Here is a 5629-nt window from a genome sequence, read left to right as displayed (position 1 = left end):
GGAAGTAGGATATTTTGTTAAATTTCCCAAGTTTTATTAATAACAGATTTTTTGTTCTTTCCAGGCAGTGTGCTCCCAGGGATCTGAGAAACCCTGCAGCTGTGATTCTATGAGGGCACAATTTCTGCAGATTAAAATTGTAACTCATTTGTTCTGAGTAAAATTGGTTGCATTTTTTTGTGAGGAATCAGTGCATAATAACGAGCTAAGTCTGGTTGTGAGGATCCTCTCTCCTGTGCTCCAGTGTAACTGAGGCCTTTCCTGAGATCCCTCCTCCTTCTTCTCCCATTTAGTTGATTGCTGCACCCTCAGCATCTCCAACATACTACCTACTGTTTGCTCTGAGACTTCCTCATTCCAGAAAAAATGGGCCGTTTTATCCAGACAATATGCTGACTGTGACTGCTTGTCTGCATGCATCCAGGTAGCTCATTGCATGAAGTAAAGAAAGCTCTAATTAACTGGACAAACAAGCAGCTAGCCTGAGGCTATCTGGATTCCAGACCTGCCTTGGCTCCAATGTCCACATGTCTAAGAAGGTGAGGAAGTACTCTGTTCGACTCTACCTCCTTAGTGGCTGAGCCTCTTGAAAATCACTCTGCAGAATGAGAGGAATACCATCTTCACATGTTCGTCCAGCTCTAAAAGTCTATGTCCCTAAAAACTGAGACTGTGTTCTTGTGTACATTCTACCGTCCACCAGCTGACACCTGCCATGAGGAGAATGGGAGTAAACCTGCCTTTCCCAGGCCATATGTTTGCTTACCTTTCTCATAGGTTTTCTCACTGACTTTCCATTTCAACTTAGTTCTGACATCGTGTCCCCCACTGACTTTCCTGGATTGCAATTTGTGAAGCGTTCAACTACAGTGCTTTTCACTCCATCAAAACAGATAACAATATTGCCCTTCAAACATCTAAAATATTAAATGGATAGAAATAATGGAAAAAATATTTCTCTCTTATAGAAGAGAGTGCTTCGCGCTCAATAAAAAGAAGAGCAACAACTTGTCATGATTACCTGCTCCATAGAAGGCAGAATGAAGTTCTGGACAACAAAGCCCCCACTTGCAAATGGCAAAATAGCCAGGGCAGAACCTGCAGGTTTTCTTTTAATTGTTTCCACTTAAAAAACTAAAACTAGAGCATTTTTAGTTATGAAAAGTGTTTAGGTACCTTGGCTAATCCAGTATACGTCTGTACTTTGCACTTTGAAATGCCACGTTCCTGACCAAGGCCGGAAGTGGAATTATGCAAAACCACATGGCCCATTACTAAGAATCAGACGTGGTTTATATTACTCACAGGAACAAAGTGCCCTCTTCTCTTTATAAGCAGAAAGTAACATATATAATTTTTAAGTCACAACAATCAGTCATTCAACAAGCTGTTTTTGAGGAGCCACCAGAAGCAAGATATCAGGTGCTGTGCTCAGCACAGCAGCTGCCCTTCTGAATAAGACACGGTTCCTTTTGCAATGGTGATAAAAATGAATGATTAAAACACTGATTCTTGAATGACAGTCATCTGTCTGGATGCACTCGGTGGATGCCGGGGGCTCCTGGGAACTGGATTGGAGCTGAGCTAATACTAGACAGGCACAAACACAAACAAACAGCCACTGAGGACCCCTGCACAGCCCACCTGGAGAACCCCTCACAGTATCACCACTGGATCCCCAGCAGTTGACAGGAGATGATGAAGAGGAAGATGAAGAGGAAGAAATTGATGTGGTCACAGTGGAAAAGCAGTGCTCCTCCTCCAACAGCAAGGCTGTCACCAACTGCATCATCACAGTACATCCCAAGAACACAACTCTGGGCCCAGGGAGGGCTCAGTCGGGTGAGATGATCCTCAAACGCTGTGTCCCCATCCACCAGCAACACAACTATGCCACCCCCTTACCCTATGTGAAGAGTGAGGATGTTCCACCCCAGAAGAAGGCCAGGTGTCCCCGCATCCCCTCAAGAGCACTGCTCCCCCAAAGGCTGAGAGCTTAAGCCCCTGCAATTCTGACTCAGAAGACAGCGAGTGCCACCCTAACGACAACATCCTGGAGCACCAGCTATGCAATGACCTGTTGTCCAGCTTCCTCACACTCAGGGACCACATGCCAGAGCTGGTGAAGAACGAGAAGGCCACCAACGTGGTCATTTTGAAAAAGGCCATGGAGTATGTCCACTCCGTTCAGGCAGAAGAGCACCACTTTTTGCTGGAAAAAGAAAATTGCAGGCAAGACAGCAGCAGTTGCTAAAGAAAATTGAACAGGCTTGGACTTGCTAAATGTTTCTCAAAACTGGATAGCCACCACCACTTGGAACATTTTGATTTATTTATTTTAAAACAAATATTGTGTTGACATTAAGAATGTTGGTTTACTTTCAAATTAGTCTCCTTTGGAGTTTGGATCTGAGTGGGGAGGAGGACAAGTGGGGGTCCTGCCAGGATCTTAAGATCAGGGCTGCCTTAATGCAATGCTGGGCGGTCCTTGAAGGGTTTCTTCCACCTCACCTCAGAGATATGGTCAAAGTTCATGAAAAGTTGAGAGTCTTTGGGGCTGCTGAAGCCACCTTGTTCCAAGTTTCCAAACAATAGACAGTCATTCCTTCTTTTTCAAAATGGTGATTAGGTTCCAGCAGATGTTGCTTAAAGGGTTTGCCATTTGATAACCATGGGGAACACTTCTGTAAATACCACTGATACGCTGCCTTTTGCACATATCTTGAGTAATGAGAGGAGACTTTCGTGGCCAATATAAGACTGGAAGTTCATACCTGAGTACTGTAATACCTCAATGTTTGAGGAACATGTTTTGTATACAAATATATTGTTAATCTCTGGTACGTACTGTACTAATTCTTACACTGCTTGTATATTTTAGTATGATGCTGATACATAACTAAATTTGATACTTATATTTTCATATGGAAATGAGTTGTGAAAGTTTTAAATAAATATTACTTTATCACTTTTTCAACTAAGAAACTTGTAAAGAAATTTACTAAATCAGAGGTGGGGCCAAGACAGCAGAGTAGTCAGATGCTTCTGGTGGACGCTCTTACAACAAATACCTGAAAAAACAAGTGACTCAATTATATATGGCAATCTAGGAGCCCTGAACATCAAAGGCAGAGCTGAGGAACTGGACTGAGTGGCAGGGGGAGGGAGAAATGGTTCAGAAGCAGCGAGGAGTTGACAGACCTGACCTGGCGAGAGCGTAAGCCTTTCAGGCCTGAGCAGCTCATGCGTGAGTGGTGAGGCAGGCAAGCGGCAGTGCTCAGGAGGCACGTTTTCTGCACCAGGAGAGAACCAGTGCCAGAGAGTCTACACGGTCACCCAGAAACAGTGAGAAGCAGCCCTCATCGGCTAAAGATAAGTACTTGTGTACTGCTTACCACGTAGATCAAAAACACCCTTCTTAGGGAAAAAGTTCTCTCCCATTTACCTCCCCGCTCCCTGCTCTTCACTGGGTCCCGGACCAGCTTCAGCAATTGTCGAGTCCCGTGGGCTGGAAGTAGGGTCCGTCACATGACCGGAGCCATTCTCCCTGCCTTGGAGAGGGAACAAATTAATAAACAGGGGAAAAAATAAAATGCTGGCTCCCTAAAGCCAGGAACCTAGGGTAGGCACAGCACCTTTGCCTAGGCACAGGCATAAGGGATCCACGGACTTTGAGTGCCTTTCCCCCTGCACAGACTTGTGTGGGCCCATCTCAAGAGCGTAGGCCCTCATTACTGCACTACAACAGGAATATACTGGAACTCTAACTTCAACTGTTTCAGCTGTGAAGTGTCAGGTTCTCGACATTTGACACTACTCTGCCCATTAAGCAGAGTCTTCACCTACCCAGGGGCCTGAGGACAGGTGGCTCCACCCATGCCACCTAGCCACCTGTGATAGGGACCGATGACTAAGAGGTGCCCCCCACTCCTTAGAGCCAACAGCATTAGGTGCTCACAGTCTGGCTGCAAAACACACCCACCTACAAGCTCTAGGGAACAGGGACACACCTTCCTCCTGGACAATTGGGGAGGGGGTGTCAACCCCATACCTTGCTCAGAGTGTGTCCCCCTGCTGCAACCAGATGCATGTGCCTACACCAATCACCCATGCTTGTCTAGGACTGTAAGTGAGAGCCTGCACCACACACTTGGTGGCTATCTACCAGGGCACCAGAGCTGAATCAATACTGGAGGAGTGGGCAGACTCCTGAGCTCACATACCTAGTAACATATCTAACGACCTGGTGACAGGACATTAGAGCTTCAAGGGTGCCAATAATCAAACTAGCTCATACGAGCAGCCTATTTGGGCATATGAAAACAAAACAAGAAGCTAGGACACAGTAAGCAAACATAAAATAAATAAATATAATAACGTATTGATAGTTCAGAGAAAAAAATCAATATAAAATCACATAAAGAGGCAATCCATGATAGCTTCAGCAAGCTCCCAAAATAAAGAATCTAGAAATTTTCCAGAAGAGGAAAATTTCTTGGAATTCCCAGAGGCAGAATACAAAAGATTAATATACAGAACTCTTCAAGAAATTAGGAAGGAAATTAAGCAAGACGCAGAACACGCAATACAGGAAATAAAAAAAGATTAGAGAAGAGCATAATGACAAATTTCACAGGCTACAAGAATCCACAGAGAGCCAGCAATCAGAAATCCAGAAGTTTAACAATAAAATTTCAGAATTAGACAACTCAATAGAAAATCACAGGAGCAGAATTGATGCAATGGAAGTTAGAATTAGTGAGATTGAAGATAAAGCACTTGACACCAACTTATTTGACAAAGAATCAGATAAAAGGATTAAAGAAAATGAAGAAACCCTAAGAATTATGTGGGACTCTATCAAGAGGAATAACCTATGGGTGATAGGAGTACCAGAACAGGGCGGGATAACAGAAAATACAGAGAGAATTATTGAAGATTTATTGGCAGAAAACTTCCCTGATATCGTGAAAGATGACAAGATATCTATCCAAGATGCTCATCGAAACCCACATAAGGTAGATCCCAAAAGAAAGTCACCGAGACATATTATAATCAAACTTGCCAAAATCAAAGATAGAGAAAATTTTAACAGCGGCTAGGGATACATGAAAAGTCAGCTGCAAAGGAGAGTCATAAGAATAAGCTCGGACTACTCAGCAGAAAGCATGCAGGCAAGAAGGCAATGGGATAACATATATAAAGCCTTGAAGGAAAAAAACTGCCAGCCAAGAATTATATATCCAGCAAAACTGTCTCTCAAGTATCATGGCAAAATTAAGGCATTACCAGAAAAACAGAAGTTTAGGGAATTAGCAAAAACCAAACAAAAATTACAAGAAATACTAAAGGGAGTCCTCCAGTTAGAAAAACAGTACCATCAGATAACCCAAGACTAGAACACAGGACGGAGCAACCAGATATCAAACTGGATAGGGAAGTCGCAAAAGTAAATCAAAGCTAAAACATTGAAAATAGGGAAACAGATGTCAATATGTAAAAGATGACAACATTAAAACAAAAAAGCAGGACATAAAAAATGGAGACATAGATTTTTCATATGGAGAGGAAGTCAAGGTGATATAAAGAAATAAAAGACTGGTATAAACTTAGAAAAATAGGGGTAAAT

The 5629-nt window shown here is 43.2% G+C and overlaps 1 pseudogene; it reads left to right on the top strand.

Annotated features, from left to right (window-relative positions):
- The first annotated feature begins 527 nt into the window (after positions 1-527).
- On the top strand, positions 528-2283 carry LOC101359842 (N-myc proto-oncogene protein-like; annotated as a pseudogene).
- The last annotated feature ends 3346 nt before the right edge of the window (positions 2284-5629 follow it).

This window comes from Trichechus manatus, unplaced genomic scaffold (genome assembly GCF_000243295.1).
Source record: "Trichechus manatus latirostris isolate Lorelei unplaced genomic scaffold, TriManLat1.0 scaffold00159, whole genome shotgun sequence".
Lineage (NCBI taxonomy): Eukaryota > Metazoa > Chordata > Mammalia > Sirenia > Trichechidae > Trichechus > Trichechus manatus.
The sequence above is the reverse complement of the archived record's forward strand: the minus strand, read 5'-3'. Positions and strand labels throughout refer to the sequence as shown.